This window comes from Pelmatolapia mariae, linkage group LG7, assembly GCF_036321145.2.
Source record: "Pelmatolapia mariae isolate MD_Pm_ZW linkage group LG7, Pm_UMD_F_2, whole genome shotgun sequence".
In the NCBI taxonomy this organism is placed as follows: Eukaryota; Metazoa; Chordata; class Actinopteri; order Cichliformes; family Cichlidae; genus Pelmatolapia; species Pelmatolapia mariae.
The window spans coordinates 15,389,922-15,410,410 of record NC_086233.1 but is presented as its reverse complement, the minus strand read 5'-3'; the positions used below and the strand labels follow the sequence as shown (position 1 = coordinate 15,410,410).

At 39.0% G+C, this 20,489-nt stretch overlaps 1 protein-coding gene across 3 annotated transcripts in view; it reads right to left on the bottom strand.

Moving 5' to 3' along the window:
• The window catches only part of tnca (tenascin Ca), a 55,317-nt gene extending 35,488 nt beyond the window's left edge, over nt 1–19,829 (bottom strand). For all 3 annotated transcript variants that reach the window (XM_063478078.1, XM_063478076.1, XM_063478077.1), the window contains exons 1-2: nt 19,553–19,829; nt 2,402–2,605 (exon numbers count right to left, since the gene is read on the bottom strand). The gene's annotated coding sequence lies outside the window, so the exon portion shown is untranslated. The remainder of the gene's footprint in view (nt 1–2,401; nt 2,606–19,552) is intronic.
• Nucleotides 19,830–20,489: the final 660 nt, after the last annotated feature.

The window sequence follows — 20,489 nt, the reverse complement described above, 5'->3', positions numbered from 1 at the left end:
TTAAACTACTGAGAACGGTAGTGCTTACAGTACAAAGCCAAGAACACATCATTCAGAGAAGCCCTGGGGTTGACCAAGGACATCTCCTTTGACTATGGGACATGGGAAGACAATTTAGAGAGAAAATTGAAATAAATATAACCTGTTCACTAAGCTATAATCCAGTTCCCGTAGCTTTAGTATTCTTTCCCCATGCTGGCAGCAAAAAGGGAACTTTCCCACGTGGAAAAGAGAAACTGGGAATGTTGGCCCTGGGCTGATCACATCTGTTTTGCCTAGTCAAACTGAAATAACGGCACTGAGGTTCTCGTCTTATGTCCATATAATAGCTCAACCTTTGGCGAGCCAAAAGTGCTACTGCATGCAGATTTAATGCTAAACACAAGCATCCATTAATAGATTATACGTGTAGCAAGTCTGGACACAGTCCGTATGGAAAACATTTGTGGTTGACAGCATTGTGTCAGGATTCAGTCAGTGGTCAACAATAAACGAGTGCATCCAGTTGTTCATCTGTGATATATTAACATTTCTATTTTTTCCATGCATTACAAAGTACAAAGCCCGATTCTCAACAGCATCAGAAACAGCTGGAAATCATCTCAGGAAAGGTAATTAGAGTAGTTAATGTAGCTGATACAGTAAGAGAAATAGCAGCACCTCATTAGCAGATTACAAAGTTTCCCACTGCAGCATGGCAGATATTATCCCGTGGGACTTTAAGAGTACCAAAAAGCAGTTTCACTGTGTCTGCAGGTGAGCCTGACTAGAATGCAGACTTTCAGCAATTTCAGTAGCAATTACTGTGTCTCTGCAAAAATAAACATTTTTTAAAAAGTAATTTAATTTGTATGCTCTTAAATGCAAATATGTGCTATGTTATATATGTTAATAAATGGAGGAAATACTATGCAAGTGTCTAAATGTGTCATTTTAAATTAGTTAATCTGCTGTGAGTGAGTGAAGCGTGGGCATTTTACTGTTGTGCATGTTACCAGCAGATATTTCCTCCGTGAACAGGCATGAACAGAAACAACCATCTGTGTCGGTCCCGCTTATTAGCAGCATACCTGATTTTAGACAGTGTGGGAGATTTACAGTGTTAAAGTCTCACACTCTGACACAGTCACAGGCCTGAAACAGAGCCTGCAGTTATGTGATAGAAAACATAGATTTATTGATGTGTTGTATAAATTAACTTGTTGACTTTTAACCTAAAAGAAGGAAAGACTTTCATTAAACCCAGTTCACTACTCTCGCTAACATTCAGCTGCTCGAATGAATCCTGAAACTTGAAAAGAAGAAGAAGAAAGAAACAGGAACCAAAATATAATTTACATAAACTAAAGAGGCATGAGTTATGACCCCTGACTCTGTGTGTCAAGGTCATGTAGAGGGAACCAGTGTCGTATGAGCCCTCTGGGAGCTCCGGCTATTAAACCAGCTGTCCCTTTGACACGGACACCTTTCTCACTCGGCTGCACACAATCATCCCAGGACACACGGCACATAGCAGAGAAAATACAAAAAAAAATACTCTCCTAAATAGCTATAGCTGTATATGATGGGAAGCGATGTGCCTTCTAGGTATGAGCTGAAGTAGCGTGGGTGAGGGGGATAAAACTGCACATCAGAGGAACTGAACGATTATAATCTCATTCAGCTGAAATATTCATTTCTGCTGAATGTGGACTGGAACTGGTGATTCAAACCCACCACACAAAGGATGAAACAGAAGTTAAAACCACTGACTTTGACTTAAATTTCAATTAAGCATAGCTAATGGACTGAGTGGTTGAAGGATGTAATTTTTTGATTTCTCTTTACCCATGCTGGCAACGTCACTAGCATTGCCTATTTTTCCTTTCATTTAATCTCAGTGGTGGAAAAATGATGCACGATGAAGTCTGAACTGCATTGCCCAGAGTAATATGATGAATCATCAGGCTGCAAAACCTCACCAGACACAGGGATATTTGTGCATTTTTTTGGCCCCATGCAGAAACACACACAGATGGACAGCTGTTATTTTTATATTTTCTCCCAGTACTGATCTACAACCTGACAACATTTTTTGCAAGGGTCTCTTTTTGGCACAAAGTGCGCTGGCCATTCTACCGAGGCGATCAAAGCCTGGGATAACTCTTCCACATGTTCACTCCCACAGCAGTCAGTCATCACCGCTGCTTCCAGCACTGGCTGCTGTGTGAGTCTGACAGAGGAAGAAGTTGCAGTATACACCAAGAATGCACTTCCAATAAATAATAATTGTGCCTTTTGGTTCTGTAGTATGGTTCACTAGTGCAAGTTGACAACTTTCACTTAAAAACAAAAGGAAATGAGAAAACTGACCTTTCAAATAACTGTTTACTCAGAGAAATTCATAAATAGATCTTCTTACCTCTGTTTTTTTTTGTCACAAGCCCCCACAGGTAACATGAGGCGCTCCTCCGGGTCTTCACAAATTTAGTGAAGCCAAGAAAAAAGATGATGCTTCGCTCTGTTGTGTCACTGCTCCGTCATACAGCCTCTCCAGCAAGGTGGCAGCTCTGTCAGTCCTGCTCTTTATCCTCCCTCACAGTTCACAGCTCAGGCTGGGGTTCAGCTGAAAGAGGGAGTAAGTGAAAAGCGGGAGACAAGGAGTGAGAAAGAGAGAGAGAGAGGGTGAGAGAGAGAGAGAGAGAGAGAGAGTGGGAGGAAATGTCTTTTAAAGTGTGAGGAGTGTTTAGGTCAGACTCCCATTGCTTTAAACTCGAGCCCTTAAATAGTCGTTTTCTCCCTCCCTTCACAGCCCCGTCTTCCCTCCCTCTGCTGTAACTGATGGATACAAGGGCTGGTCTGCTTCCTTTAAATGAGATGCCACTGTAGCCGGGAGTCATGACAGAGTGAGCGGTGCTTGTGGTTGTGTAGGGAAATTAGAAGGGAAAGCCAGGCAATAAGACGAAAGTGAAGGAAGACTGTAGACAGCAGACAGACATTTGCTTTCAACTAGACTCACTTTGCAATAATGATTTATGATTTTCTCCTACATCATTAAGGATGCAAAAATAAATCCCAATCTTTGCTCAGCATGCTCAAACTGTCATTTCATGTTACCCCTCCATCGTCAATCTCCACTTATTTCCATGCTTCACTCTAATCCTCCTTGAAATACAAATCTTTCTCCAGCTCTGTTAGAGTATTTGCAAACCAAAGATGAGAAAAATCAACAAAATACATGATTTCTGATTAAATACTTTCGGTAGGTGATGGATAAAAGTCAAAATGAAACAGTGGAGGAAATCTCTTAAAGGAACAGTTTTGCTACCATACAAATATTTTTCATATGAAGACATTCATTTAACACATTTAACTGAACAGATGAGAAACAAACATGTGTTAATGGAATTCATGACATCTTGTATCTTGCAGTCACCACAGACAGGAATGCAATAACTGCAAGACTATATAAATATATAAATATAATATGAACTATATAAAGACTAAATAACTGAAGCCCAAGGAGAGAAAAAGCAATGTGCCAGCATATGGAAGCAGCCTCCACAGTTTAATCTTAATATGATTAGATGAGGATAAGGGAAGAATCAGCTTAAATCTTTTAAGTGAGTCTGTGGGACTGTTAAGATATACAGTTTGCAGTCTGCTGTGAATGGAACCTTTGAATGATAATTTTCTGAGTTTCTACTTGGACACATTCTGTGAAGACGTGACAGAAATGGGTTACATCATACAAAGACTAAATTATTTAAAGGTTTTATTAGCAGCATGGCTGTAGGGATAGCTCACTGATACATTAGTCAGTCCAAAACAAAATATTGTATCGCAGTGATTATTGCTACTCCTGTTATTCCTGCTCTAAACACCTCCACTATTGAGATTGGAGATTCTTTGACTTTCTATCAAACAGTTATGCTTTGGCAGCATCATTGTTTCACTATATGCTTATATACGAACCCGTACCAGTCCATGAGTCGTTTGGTAATGGGCTGTGAGAGTTGAGGCACGGGTGTGAAATTTATGGTTTTTATGGTTTTTATCATTTTTTCTTTTTTTTAATCATTTTTCATTACTCGGTTTCCCTGGGTTTCCCCCCTGTGTTATATGTAAATCTTTTTTTTATGTATAAATTTTTTTGGTACTGGTACTGGTTTTATTTTGTTGTATTTGTCTGCAACACTTTAAAGGCCAGTCCGTGAAAATATTGATGGACATAAACCAGTCCGTGGTGCAAAAAAGTTTGGGGACTGCTGGTTTACACAACACTAAGCAGCACTTGAGGTCAGTGAGGTTTGAAATATATCTGTGTGCAGTCAAGATCACACATCTTTTAAATCTTACAAAGTGTATAAGAAAATGGCACTTAGGCTTGACCTTTGCAAACACTTTCCTAATGTTTTCACTCATTAGCACCCATTATAGAATTTTTTTTCATTTTTCATTGTGAGTTTCAGAAAGATGCATCCATAGGCTGCACAATTTATTTAAAATTTTAGCCACAATCACAAAAAGAAATGAATAAATAAACAGAGTAAAGAGTCCCACGAACAAGAGGAGCCTGTAGAGATTCTATGCAAGGGTTCTTGTAAAAGCAAAATGTGTTCGGCACCACCATGCATTCAGATCGCAATTCTGATTGCAACGCTGCCAGACTGCACGGGATTCAAAAAAGGGGGAAAAAGAGAAAAACACTGTCTGCTCACAGGATACCAGTTCTTGTGAGCCTCTGCATGCTAGCAAGAAGCTAGTCATGAATAACCCAGAATTGTGTTAAAGCCGAGTGTCTGCCAATCCCAGACCAGCAGTCAGTGTGATATTCAACGGGTAGCAAATGAGTTTGAAGGTTTGAAGCATTGTAGCCTCAATTTTACCCACAATTCAGTCCCCAAAGTCATCTTTGAGTAATTGAGTCACCTCAAGACGTTTTATTGTGCAAGTTAAAGATCCTACAAATAAAAAAAATGAAAAATCAAAATTTTGCAGATAAATTTTATATAAACTATATTTAAAAAGCATTTACTAAATCATAATTTTATTCTAGACATGAACAAGCAGAGAAAAAAAACCTTTAATATGAAGGATGGTAGAGTCTGTTGATCCAGGTTCAAGCTGCTTACCTCATCTTCTTTGTTACTGTGTTTAAATGAGATACTAGACTCATATTGATGTACAATACCATTCGGATAAAGCAGCGAGTCCTTATCAAATTGTTGTTGTTTTTTTTTACTCAACATAGCTGCTTTTTCATGTATACATGAATTGTTGATTTGTGAGGCCTTTTTTGCTTTTCTTACACCAGTGCAATACTATTACGGCTCCATATGGTGTTTACATTTCTGAACAAAATGTTAAATGTGATTTGAAACAGACGTCTGCATTCTCGAAGCAAAACAAAACAAAATCCAGTCGGTAAATTTAGGTCTGGCTTTGTTGCTGAGAAGAAAAGGGAACCTCATAGGGTTCAGTTAATGGACTAAAACCATAAACCCGGATTATTACAATGGCACAACACTGCTAAGTAGATTTGTCACTTTTCATTGCAGGACAGTCAAGTCTGACAAGGAAAAAAAACATGTCTGGACTTCAAGATCCTGTGATGCAAGGAAATATTTACATGTTCAACGGGAAGTTCAAATATATGCTGAAGAGAGTCCACTCACAGCCTGAGGAGAAACTCAATAAATCTATCAACATTCATAAAATTAAATCTTCTCCCAAGCACAAAAAGGCCCCAGGGATTTGGTCTGAAGGGGAACTGTGCAGATGGACAAAATGTCTGTGGAATGAAGTAAATAGTTGACACTGTGGTCCCCTTTAATTTAAGACTGCACATGTGTTTCACATGTTCTACACACTGCAATACGGCTCATTTGGTTCAGGCACAAACCATTTAACGTTTGGTAGCCACTGCTACGGAAACTATAAACAAATGTCAGTTATGATTGCAACTGAAGAATGTCTGCCACCAATGGATCAAAACAGTTAAACAACTATGTCTCCGACTTCCAAGACGCCAACACAACAGCTCTGTGAGGCTGTACTTAGGACCAGCTGTGCTTTGACTTAATGTTAATGTCAGCAGGCCAACACGTAATAACAATAATGCTCGTAATAACAATGCAAGGATGCTAATGTTTAGCAGGCACGTAAAGTTCGTCATTTCAGGTTATCATGTTAACAGTTGCTTACTCAAAGCATATTTGACTTCTTTTTACTAGCTTAGCCTAAATCAGTTAAAAATAAGCCAAGAGATCATCAAATGAATTCGTTCTCACAGTAACAATTATGGTTTATCAGTACCAAACTTCATATTTGTTCTCCAGAACCACAAATGGGAACCTCATGGTGGCACAAAGAGAAAGGTCAGGAACCACAGTCACTAAATCACCCACTGAGGTCCAACCACAGCTGTTTATTGCAATGCTTCCAAAGGTTTTTCAGTCTGGACTAACCAACTGACGGACAAGAGAACTGTCACCACAACAGCCACACCTACACAGCTTTAAATTATGCACGGCCATAACAACTCACAACATCATCACTTTGGTCGAATTATAGTATAGATGACACTAAGAACATGCTCTGAGCGTTAAGTAAATGTTCAGAATTCAGCTTAAAATTAAAGTTAAAAAAACAAACGAACAACAACTTACATGCACAGAAAGCATCCTGTGATTACTGGCTGAAGTACACAAAAACACTGGTTCAATGACAGAACAATAATCTGGTGTGATTTTGATTAATGATATCATTTCTTTAAGCAAAAAAGCCAAAACTATACAGGCTTCAGCTTCTTGGTTCAACTCTGATAAGATTAAATAATTTTTGTTTTGGCATTGGTGGATTTTTAAATTTTTATGAGCTCTTCTGATTAACAAAAGCCATCAGTCCTTAAGTGCCACATTTGCTGTGTGACAATAACGTATTATCATTGTGTGCTTTGTGTGTGGCCTCCGACAAAACACACATCTAACTTTCTTTAGTATTATCAGCCGAAGAGTTAATTATAAAGATAATATTAACAATTACTATCTGGCTTTAGCTCATTAAATCTATGGTTCCTTTATTTCTCCTAGCATTACAAGATATGAATGGATGGGAGTTTTTTGTGTATTATTATCTCCTCTTCAAATGACGTTTTTTTCCTGCTTAAAGAACTCACCAAAGACTGAACATTCATACTGACACGCTGCTCGGTCCAGTTCTCTATAATCTAAACAATGAAACTGGCATAAAGAGAAGCAAAATGTTTCTAGTCCCACCTTAAGACAGAGATGTAATCATGGAGCTCTGTGTTACCTAAAAGGAATCAGTTCATAAGTCTTGGAAACTGTAAAGATTAAACTACCATTAGCATTAAATTGGATCATATTGCAAAATGAACAACAAAGCAGATAAATGGTTACAGAGTCACAATTTAAAAGTGAAAGTGGACTACAGTGTGTCAAAATAATGCCATGATTAATTAAGTACTTTTTATTTATGCAGTTATGCAGTAGAAGGGCAGCATCTTCTTGATTTTACTAGCTAGCCTTAAACTCAGGCCAGTCACGCTACCAGTAAAGTTCAGCCAGAACCCCTACAGTCAGGGTCTGATTCACCACTGACTAAGATTAATGAGCTGTCCTCATTAGTGGTTCTTTCTAATTGCCTTGTTCCACTTTTGGAATATTGTTTATGCTGGATGCCTTTGCTAATAAGGACACTATAATTTCAAGGTATAGACCAACCAAGAACAGACTTAGTCTGCTGACCTGACAAAGCCCCACATGTATATTTACACCTCACACAAATCCCTAAGTTTAATAGAAGTTGAAAAAACACCAAAAATGGATTCAGCTATTCCAGAATTATTGCACTCAACATTTAAAGCCCTCTATCACTTTGTATCTATTCTAAACATTCTTATCAAAAAATTTTGTGATTCACTGAGACAAAAAACTAAACAAAACAATGTAAAACGTTTTTAGTAATGGTTTGTGAGATAAAATGTCCAGTTAAAATGTTGAAATTGAGATACTGCAAGTGGAATAATAAACAGCAAACACTGAAATAGTGCAATAAACAGCTCAGGCTGACACTGACTCTGAACATCCTGTGGCTCTGTGGGCTCGAGATGTCTGTGGTCTCATCTTTTGGTCTTCCACAGTCTTGTTTTTTTTTTCTATTTTAGCTGCGATGTTAGGAAGTCTTCTTGTTTAAGGCCTCTTTACAGAACAAAATAATCTAGAACATTTTATACTCTTTGTGATTCAGATTGTTGCCAGTTTCAGTGTTTATGCTTTCGTAAAAAATGTTACCAAGTTAAAGTCTAATATTCTGCTGAGCCGTGTCTGTTTATCTAGACATTGGATTGTAAGGTTTTTTCCAGAAGGGGTCTCCCGGATTTACAATCAACAAACTGTCAGTATCTCGTAAACATAGTGACATAGGGAAGCTTACTCTTTGATGACCTCATTAGTTTTATGATCCACTATAACTCTTACAGCCCAGTGACATTTGCAGGAAACGTTTAATAAGCTCCATCTGCCATCGATTTATTTCATGACAACAGCTGGTTCATTCATGGCTAATATCAGAAGAATGATTTAGGAATTTCTAAGATGAAATAATGGCAGTTAGCTGCTTGTAACAGCAGATGAACTGCAGGAAAAGGTAAATGCTGTTGGTTTGCAGCTCTAAAATTAAGCATCTAAAGACATAAAAACACTGTTTAATATTGCATCCTGTCGAAATTATTAACACTGATGACAAGAGTGACAAGCCTCCATAAAAGATCCGTCCTCATGTAGGCACTGGATTCTCTACCAGCCATGTGCAGACAGTGAGCAGACCAGAGGTGTCAAAGCTCACATAAACATGAACTAATATGGCTCTGAAGGCATTACTAACCTCTCTTAGGTCACTCCTGAGGCTTGCCAGAACATCTTCTGAGAGTGGCTTTAACTGACACTAAACTGACAGGCTGGATGGAGATCACCTCCCTTTGTCGTCTCATTGTAATAGCTCTAATGAGCTTCTGCTCCTCACAGATTAGAGGATCTGCAGTCCCAGACATTAGCGTAGTTGAAGGATTAATGACACGGGTCATTGATATGTACTGAATGTACCAGCTGTGTTTGTCTGTGTGGAGCTGGTGCTTAATCATCCTCAGGGTCTGATAGGCTTACTGAGATCGGTGACCAGTCAGTCATCACTGCAGTTGTTGCAGTTATGATGAAATTACTAATCAATCCCTTTTCATCAAAGCAGTATTATTAAGTCAGATCACAGTGATACACAGTATCGATCCTCGGACTGAGCTACAGGAGACTACAAGAAAAAATTAATTTCATAAAACAGCAGATACATATGTACATGTATGTAGCATTTGTTACACTGTCAAAAGAGATTACCTGTCAACATCCCATGTATTGTTATGTACAAAAATTATATTACACGACATCACACATAATTAGATCGCCTGGCAACTGCTTAGCAACCCAAAAATTTTCATCTTCTTTTAATATTTACTACTTTGATGGCCAACATGGTTTTTGTTGGGTTTTGTTGGCTATCTTAACTTAATCATTATTCTTTCTTGTGGTTCTCATGTTCATATTTTCCTTCATACTATGTCTCTCCTTCATTTACGACAGGGTTGATGTTGCTCAGCAGGTAGAGCATATCATCTCCTCATTGGAAGGTTGGTGGTTTGAGTCCTGGCATGCCAACAAACTCTTGGGCAAGATACCAAACCTTGAAGTGAAACAAAGTGCTTTGAATGAATCAAGTAGTGCTTCCCACTTTTCTTTGTCTCCGTGCTGTGATTAAGGTTTCGGTCTTTCTCGTCCCTCTGATTCCATAATTGTTTCCACTGGTGTCTGTTTTCTGTCCCTTTCTGACTGTTTGATCTGCCCTGTGTTTGATTGTACTCACCGAAGGCCCCTAAAACACAGTCCCCGTGTGTGTGTGTCTGTGTGTGTGTTTATAAGTTTGTGTGTGGTCTTGTCCCTTATCAGTTGTCAGATTAGCTGTTTGTTCTCTGTGTGTCTACCTCTCATGCCTCTTTGTTTACTTCGTGGATTCCATTATCAGTCAATAATTGATCACTTTTTGTTGTTTAACCTGCCTCTACATCCTGCACTTGGGTCCACTAACAAGATGTTTCTGAAGCTAGTTCAGCCCAAGTAAATGTAAATATACCTATGTGTGCTTAGATGTATGTACTGTATGTATTCCTATTGTCTAAAAATAGTAGCATCCCCTCCCCCAAGTGTGGTGCATATGTTCTCCGGTTGTTGCTGTAAAAATGGCATCCATGTAGTGCCCAAAATGTCTCACCAGCTGTCTGCACTTGTTCTCTATTAAGCCCACTGTGAAGATCACAAGTGAACAGTTCCAAACACAGCCTAAGAGTCCAGCCCGGTGTGCTGAGCTAAACCGCAGCATGCCATCATGTTCACAATGCTACAAAACTAATCTGACTTTAGGAATAGCATGCTTAGCAGCTACATGTCTGAACAAAATTTCATGGCAATCCATCCAATATCTCACAGTCCCAGGAGTCATGGCATGACTAATAAAAACATGTCTAATCATACCAAATAATAAGTCTCAATTCAAATAGTCACTTATGACATCTACTCCAATAAAACCACAGAGGAATACGCATCTGCCGTTGCAGTCGACATCACCCGATTTCACTTCACTTTCATGTTTTGATCAGTTTAGCTTCCTGAGTTAATGGTTTTACTGAGTTATCGTTATTAAGGGAAAGAAAATATCTGCCAATTAAAACAGACAAAGAAGTACATGACATGCACCGACTGCATTAGGAAAGTCTATTGTCACTGCTGCATGCCTCAGTGATCTCGGTGCTGTAAAGTTGAGATGTTCGGGGTTTATTAACCACAAAAAGAGATTTCTGAAAGCCACGGAGAAAATTGAGCAGCAGATATCATCATCCTCTGAGAAATTTAAAATGAAGTCATTACCGTAGGCTGCGGCTGCCATGATTGCTTTACTATAAATAACTTAATAATTCAAACAGTGACAAAGCACTGAATATCATTGCTTCTCTTTGATGTATTTTTCTGAAAATCACGAGCATGGATTATTCCAAACATTTGCACAGCATTATTGTCATATTAACAGCAAAGCCTGCCAACTCAAGAAGACAGTGGAAATGTGATTTTTCTTTCCATTAATAAATCTTCTTCGGATTGCAGAACAAACAACACACATTGTCCCAAAACATCAGCCAAAGTCCCAGCTGACAAATATCATCCAGAATGAAGCTGTAAATGTGTGAACTCTGATATCATGTTACGCACTTATGCCAAGACTGTTGGCATAATCTATTGGTGTTTATGTTAGTGAACTAAACTGTAATCCTCTCCAGAGTGTCGATGACATTCATGCCAGCTGCAGTCCTGCTAAGACTCTGTTTTCTGTTTAAAGTACTTGTTTGGCACAGCGGAGCTTCCAACTTTTAAACAACCTACTGGACCAAAGTAATGTCCGCTTGCCCCCCCCTTATCACAGCCTTTATTTATCTTTGAGTTGGAGGAGGTAAATTAATTTGAAAAACTTATCAGGACAAGCTGTGCAGATGTTTTCTTTAACACTTACCTTTTCCTAATTTGTCTAAAGCTCATACTTTCTGAAACCCTCTTTCTACCACTGCTTTAAAATATATACAAGTGAGCTACAGCCAGCTGCTCCCGAATTCACAGGGGTTTTCCACAATGCGTAGTTCCGCATGTTTGACATATCACTTTTTTTTTTCTTTTTTCTTTTTTTTTTTTACATCGGATGCCCTTCCTAATGCAACCCCAAAGACATTTGTGTGTAAAATCAAATATTCACTTTATCTTAAAGAGAACAGAAGCGGCCATGCCAAAAGTGTTCAGATAGGATGCTTAGACACAACGTTTGCGATTTCTTATTTATACAATATTCTATCTACACACCCCCCCCCCCCCCCCCCAAAAAAAAAACAAAAACCCAGATGCAGTATCTTGTGTAAGGCAAAAAGAAACTTTCAAGGCAAAAAAAGTGAAAGTGAAGCTTTCAGTCACTTGGTGATGACTTCCTCTTCATCATAAGCTGTATATTAAGAATTGTTTAGCTAAAGTTTCTAAGGATTCTGATCTAAGACAGTTAATGTGTTTATTAAAATTTGAAATGTTAATAACTGTCATTGTATTTTTTTTAGGAAAGGTAATAAACAAAACCACCTAGGTTTTTTAGATAGATATGGTGTAGACTGACAGGAAAACGGGGAGACAGAGAGAGAAAGAGGAAGACGTGCAGCAAAGGGCCACGGGTCAGACTCAAACCTGGGCCTACTGCTCTCCGGCCATAGGGCATATGGTCGCCTGCTCATCAAACTTGCCTTTTTTTCCTCCCTGCTTTAGGTCTTTGCTGATCAAGAGTGCTGATCAAGCAGCACCACAAATTCAAACCAAATATTTTGAAAAATGAAACCAATATGAAGTGGCAGCAGCTGCAGTTCCTCTAATAGCCACTTAAAGTTGGCTCCAAAACCATGGACAGTGTAAAAGATGGATGTAGCTATCATGACATCACCCACTGGTTTACAAAGTCCCTTTTTGCCTGCAGAAAATAGTGGTTGGGGATATTGCTGTGAAGCTTCTTGCTCAACAACTTGTGACTGACCAGTCATTATCCAAAGAGCATAGATAATCCTCCATAGCATGACCAAGATTTACAAAATGAAAGCTGTTTTTCCACAGACATCTACAGGACAGGAAGTTGTTTTGCAACCAGGTATCACCATATCATCTTCAGCTAGAATTCAGGTTTAAGACACTTCCACATTGGCTTCATTTTTCCGACCTGGAAGACATAGGCACGTGTTATATGCTGTATGTGATCCGGTCAACACATATTTGTCAAGTTTGAACACAGGACGTTCAAATTTAAATCTTAGAATGCTTAATTTCAGTCACTTATTAATGACCTGTAGAGTTAATATTATAGTTCAGAAGAAGCTATGGGCCTATTGTGTATAGAAGTTATAGCACGCAGCTGAAAACAGGCCTGGATGAGTTATAGCACTGGTAGTCTCTTCTGAACCAGCAGGGCCTCCCTGGTTTGCAGGCCTGCCTCATTCCTTTTAGCTGACATCTCCCCACTGTGGGAGATGGCTGGTCTTCACAGAGGCTATTCAGTCTGGCCTTAGTTAGCAGCTACTCAGCTCTTTTATGCACACAGCTGCAGGAACTCTGCGGTCTCCACTTGGACAGGGACATATGGAAAATGTGTGGGAGCATGAATTTGATTGTTCTCACTCCTGTGACGTCTTCTACAGCTCAGGCTGCAGTTGTTACAATTCTTTAAATTGTTGTTATTATATCAGAAGTAGTCTAATAAAAATTAATGAGCGAAGTCTACGAGAAATTTTCTAAACTTTGAAAATGCTTCAATATGAAGATTAATGACACCAAATATGATTCTAGCAGGGACATATAAACAGTAACTAAATCTTCTAACCCTGGATATAATTTAAGATCCTTTGTTCAAACAATAAATTTACCCGGGCAGGATGAAATACTGGAGCACTAACATAACAGCCACCCCACAGTCAGTCAGCCTGTTGTTATAATGATGTGCTGATGAGCCAGCTAGCCATCACTTGCTGTCAACAGTGGCTCTGCTGTACAGATGCCTTAAAGTATACAGCCAGGTTAAAGTAAATACATCATGTAGATACAGTGGGCTACATTTCAAACTTGCTCTCACGCCATATTGAGGCAGCACAGCACCCCATTTGTCTCTGCATTGGACAGGAAGGACAGAGATGTCTGGGCATAACCCTTACAGGATCCTTTTATGCCTGGTAAACAGCATAAAGGTCATCATAAAGGAGATATTCTGTTAGCTTAGAAAATAAAAAATCATGCCTGTTGTTGAGTTATGTTGTAGTTTCTTTCAGACCGCATAAGCCACTGTGAAATGTCTATCAAGTAAACAGAGTAAATTTACCAAAATAGCATAACCAGCCACATAACTTTGCTGTTTTGTATAGTTCTGTGGGTACAGATTGTTTTAAGGGTTTATGACTCTTTGAGTCTTTTTACTGTGTCCAGGAGGCAGTCTCCAACATGTTCTGTATATTTCCAGCTGTGAGCTGTTAGCCTTCATCCTTTTCAGTATTTTCTGTTTTCATTTATGTGCTAGTTTGTTATGAAGTGTGATGTTGTCCTGCAGGGTTGACAAAGTACCCACAAAACACCCATTACATTGATCCCACTCACTGTGGCTGCAGTTGGAGATCCTACCTATGTAAATTTGTGAAGAAAAAAACCCAAAACAAACAAAACTGGTGATTATGAATAAATTTTAGGAGGTATTTGTGCTGAACACAGGTATGAAGTAGGAGGCACTGCTTTGTGGAACATTTACAAATCAATTATTTATTAAGTCTGATTTTTAAGGAGGCAGATCACTGACGCAGTGTCAGCACAGTTTGAGAGACACAAAATATCATTGTTGGACCCGCCTTTGATTTCCAAATACCTATTAGATGAAAACTTGTCATATCTCTGTATGGTGTGCAGGGTGCCTGCAGATCACACAGAAAGGATTCCAGTAAAGACCTAAGACAGGAAACAGATAAGACATGCAACTGGCCCTTCAGTTGATTCATCTACTGTTTGACGAGGCCTCATCAGAAAAGGTCTCAGTGGAAAGGTGCCTGTCAAGAAGCCCTTAATGAGGAAGTGAAACAGAGATAAAAGGCTGAGGTACACCAAATTACACAAGAACTGGACTGAAAATCATTTCCAATAAGTCTTATGAAGTGATGAATATAAATTTGAAATATTTTGTTCAGAATCATCATCAGTATGTACAGAAGAGGTCAGGAGAGAGGCAACACGGAGAGTCTACAGCCATCTATAACATACAGTGAAGGCTGTGCTGTGGTTTGGAGCTGCATTTCAACCAGTGACCTTGGGGATTTTGTCCAAATTGATCGAATTATTAACACAGATTTTGATTCACCATGCAATACCATCTTTCAGATTGGCAGGGGTTTCATTTTTCAGCTTGAAATTGATCTCAAACACACAGTTTGTGCAGTAGAAGCATTACTGAAGCAGTGTGGGATCATGTTGACAGAGAAGGGAACAAAAGGAGCCAGCATCCAAAGAAGAGCTTTGAATGTTCTTCATGAAGTAAGGTAAAAGTAATAAAAGTAATAAATACCAAATAGTGTTTGGTGGTAAATCTCACAGGTACGTGCATCATTGTCTAATTGTAAAAAGGAAAAATGTCAGCTGTCAATCCAAACAGGCCTGGAAGTGATGAAATAGCTACCAGAGGCAGAATCACTGAAGGTATCATAGTCATTAGTTTATAAATGTACATATGTCACTTACACCAATCCAGAAAAGATTAAAAAAAAAAACCCTGAAAATCTTTGCATTAGACTTGACTGAACAAAGCTGATTATCTGACAGGTCCACTTATCCAGGGCAGAGAGGGCAGCGGCCTAAACAGAGAAGCCCAGACCTCCCTCTCACCAGTCACCTCCTCCAGCTCATCCAGGGAAATACCGAAGCATTTTCAGGCCACTCAAGAAATATAATCTGTCCAGCATGTAATGGGTCTACCCCTGGGGCCTCCTCCTGGTAGGACATGCCCAGAACACCTCACCCAAGAGGAGCCCAGGAGGCCTGAACCACCTTACTGGTTCCTTTTGATGTAAAGCAGTAAAACGAGATCCAAATTCGAACCTCTACTCTGAGTCTCTCGAATGACTCAACTCCTCGTTTCCACCACATCCCCAGCTGGCCAATTAGATCCTTTAAGTATAATTTCTATTTTTCTAAACAAGGTATGTCTGACTAAATAAATCAAAGGTACTGCAGGAAGCAACTTCAGCACAGTAGTTCCTTGAAAAGTTATTTACTTTTTGGCTCCTGATTCTATTTGTATAAAGTGTTGCCAGAAATGCTGCATGAGCTCCTGCACAAGGACAACTTCATGCAGCTGCTCCACGTGCAGCTCCACGTGTTGTGTTTTCAGCAAACATTTGCAATCAAACTGAGGTCAAGAGGAAGGAGTATTTACACATCACACACAAATATTAAGCTCACAGTTCATAAACAATATTTTTCATCTGTCATAGTCACACTAAATATGGGACACGAGTCAAAACACTTCAGTGTTATTGTTACAAACAGCTTAGAAGTGTCAGTTTGTTGATATTTTTCTCTTTTGCAGTAGAGATATTTCTAATGTGGAGCTGTTTCATTAGCATAGCGTATAAAACATGAGATACCGTCATCTCGTCCTGTTTCCAGTGGAAAGTCATCATTTCTGGGAAATATGAATTGAGATAAAGTCATTTAGTCTTAGAGTGATAATGACAGATAATAAAAGATATGCATCATTGTGGGAGGACTATCAGCACCAAGAGATTCCATGAAAAACATAATGAAATTAATAGCTTTAAACTTTACAAGATCCAGATGTAAAGTAACTAAAACTGGAAACAGTGAGAAAGCCTGCTTATAAAAATACAGATAAAATAATAAAATAATGAGCTTGCCAATGTGTTCTCCTCAGGTTGTTCCAGAGAGTGGGTGCTCTAACATAAAAGGCCTGGGCACCCTTTCTCATCAGCTGGGATTGTGGGATGGCAAGAGCATCCTTGGCTGAATACCTTATGTTATGACCTGGCACGTATGAGGGATAATTACAAGAGGGATAATCATAGTAATCAATAATTGTTTTGAAATGAGAGTGAGTATATATTTAAGGATGAAGGCCTTGAAGTTTCAGTTAATATATTTCTCAGTGACGTATCAAGCACTACTTCCAGGAAAGCAGCAAGAAAGATGAGAAAGACTCAGCCATTATTCCTACCAAAAATAAAGTTTCTCTAATGTAAAGGCATGTGCTTAGTTAAAATTGCTACATATTAATGACTGGCTTTGATAAAGCATGCTGAAATCCATCATCATAGACCAAGATGCTCCAGGAAGTCAGGAAGCCGTACACATGAACTTGCAAAAGACAAGGTTTTTGAGCTGTTTGAGAAGACTTTCCACCCACATCAGGTCAGCGAGAGAGTCCTAAATCCTATACAAGACAAATTTCTGATGACACAATTTCCCTCATCGAAAGCCCCACCGCAACCAACCAAAACAATCTGCTGTTACCACGACAACTGCACGATTTGCCTTCAGATGTGGGTGACAGTAGGAGTGGGAACATTTCCGTAGAGGTTACTCATACAGGAAGTTAATGTGGGACACATGGCAAACCCTGCATAGGTTTACACAGGCGCCCACTCTGACATGCTTTTTGGTCTTCGGTGTCTTTTTTCAGATCATCTCCTAAATGCCCAAACTCTCAATTCAGCCTCTCAAGATAAGAATTTGCCAAAATGTCACCATTTTACATTTTTGTACACTGAAAGCAGTGAGTGACATAGGTCACTCAAGGCATGTTATTTTGTGAGTTAAATCATGCCATTAATCTGTCCTGTCTGTCACATCCTGTTTCTTTCTTGGTCTTATTTTGGTAATTGGCTTTCCTCACACAGCCTTTGTTGTTTTACTTCCTGTCCGTGCCTGTTTTTCTGCTCCTTATGATCGCCTGCTCCGAGCTGATTGTTTTCACCCACATTCATTAGTTCCACCTGTTCACAATTAGTTCCCTGTGTATTTATAGCTCTGTCCCTCTCTCTTATTTTTTATGAATTGTTAAGACTGTCTGGGTTCTCCTTCACTCCTGTCTTGATTTGAATCACTCCTCTGGTCTCCTGGGTTGTAAACTGTGTTAGCAACCAATGGCTTCCTTGTCAGTTTTATTCCTGCCTTCTCTTGTCTGGATTGGGGTCCTCTTTTTGAATAAAACATAATGCTTAAAGAGAAGATGGTGCCTTGAGCTAAAATTAAGCTGAAAACTAGTCTAAAAATGTTACTTTAAGGCTGGACTATTTTTATTCCTCTTGTTTTAAAAACTCCCTGGAAAAGCCTTCAGTTGATCCAAAATGCAACAGTGAGAGTACAAATGCGGTCTACAAACAGAGATTTATAGCTTCTCTTTATTTGCTCCCTGTGAATTGAATTTAAAATCCTTACAGTGTACAACATCCTGAATGATCAGGTACCATCATATCTTGAGGGCCTCATACCAGAGCAAAGACTGATGTTCCAGTCTCTCAAACTGCAGGTTTACTTTTTTCTTGAGTTTCTAAAAGTAGAATGGGAGGCAGACCCGTCTATCAGGCCTATCTGATCTAGTGACTGTGGCCCATCCCTTAGTTATGCTAATATATGCTTTGACTTTTTGGGGGATAGAAATGGTGTCTGTTTCCTGAATCCAAACTGGGTTCTGGTTCCACAGAAGCGAGGCCTCCAAGTTCAAGGCTATCTTTCCCACTCTACCTTTAAATACCCTAGGAACCACAAGTAAACCAGCACTCTGAGAGCAAAGTGCTCTGATGGGGCGATATGGTACTATAAGGTTTTTAAGTTATGATAGGGCCTGATTATTCAAGAACTGTGAGAAGGATTTTAAATTGGATCCTGGATTTAACAGGGAGCCAGTGAAGAGAAGCCAATATGAGAAAAAGAGCTCTTTCTTTCTAGTCCCTAAAGTACTCTGGCTGCAGCATCTTTGATCAACTGAAGGCTTTTCAGTGCGATTTTAGGACAAAATCATGTTAATTAACTACAATAATCCATTCCAGAAGTAGTAAATGCATAAGACAAAGCATTTATTAACAAAGTCGAAATACTGTTATGAAACAAAAAGCAGTGAAATCTATCTATTACTTCTTTTAAAACTGGAATCTATCTTTAATTTTTGCCTACAAACCAGTCTGCATAAAAATCACCATGACAAACTGTCTGTTTTCTTTGTTGACGTTTGTCCCCTGGCAATATTAAAATTTGAAAACCTGACAGTGTTTCCAGGTTGTATCAAACATCAGTTTCTGTTCTGCCTCAAACTGCCCTCCATCTCCCGGAGAACATGATTCAAAAACCATGGTGAGGAAATCACAAACATCTCAGATAGACCGATCGGGGAAAAGATGTTGCTTTCAACCAGCTGTTGACATAAATCATGATCAGACAACTGCAATTCTCAGATACTCCAAAACAGAGCTGAGGGTTACGCAACATTTATGATTTTTTCTATAATACTAACCCTAAACACACAAGTGTTTTTTAATGTTTCTAACAGCTACATGGATACTAAAAATCGCGCGTGCGTGCGTGTGCGTGTGTGTGTGTGTGTGTGTGTATGAAGGAAAAAAACTGCAAATAAGGAGCCAAGCTATTTAATACTCAGTTAATAACGTCACTCTAAAATATTATGCATATTACAGTGTCACTGGATATCAGATGTCCTTCAGATCAATCAGGCTGGCCATAAAGCTTTCATACTTCACTAAAATTTAAAACACTATAGAAAGCATTACAGCAGCGACATGAAAAGTGTTTGTACATATGACACAGTATTGACCAAACTTATCCTCGATTTGTCTGAAATTCACTAAAATGAGTGGAAAAGTCTCAGTACTTACAACACACAATGTGTCGGCCACTTTGGCTCATGCAGCAGATGCAACTGAGTCCTCTGTGAGAAGCTTCCATCAATGAAGTTACTGCAGGGGGGGAAAAAACAGCATGCAAGGCTGTAACACATAATCCAGTATAACAGGAGACACTTAATCCAGATCCAGTCTTCAGTGGAGTACTCCCCCTTTTGTCTTTGAAATCAAAGCAAAAAACAGCAAAATTTACATCAATAAATTGGGAATTTATCTTGAGCAAGAAACACTGGTAAAGTTTTGTTGGTGCTCTCGGTGGCCAACAGTAACTGATATGTGCACGGGTCATCTGGCTCTCTGCAGGAGGTCTGTAAAGTAAAGAAGCCAAAATCAATACAGCTAATAAGCCATCAACTGAACAAAAGAGGTCAGTGCTTCCAGACAGAGAGAGATTAGAGCTGGCAGGCTGGTCTGGATACAGCGACATGAACGCCATTCATCTACATTTATTGGATTTACTGTAAAATCTTTTGTCTCCCTGACAAAAGGCAGAGATGACAGAGCTGACAGTTAAGATTTTATTAACCTGATTGCTTTAGCAGGTTTTTGAATCCCTCCCGACTTTACTGTTTTGCAAATATGGGTTACTTTATTTCTTTAAAAAAACCTATTGCAACTGATTTTATTAGATCTGGTGTACTGTGTATGCTGCAAAATAAGAAGCAGTCTTATTTGATGTCAAAATTAGGTTTGCATCACACACAGACATCATATTTGCAACATTACAAACACACATATTGCAACTATGACCTAAAAAGCTTCTATGTTGGGAGCCTTTTCATTCTATAAAAACAAGTGATTTATGAAATGCCAGACTTCTCTTTATTACCAAGTTACTGGATTTTAACAGCCTTTTGGTTATACCTGTACTTCACTTTAATTTCATCCTGTTAAACAAATAAAAAGTTTT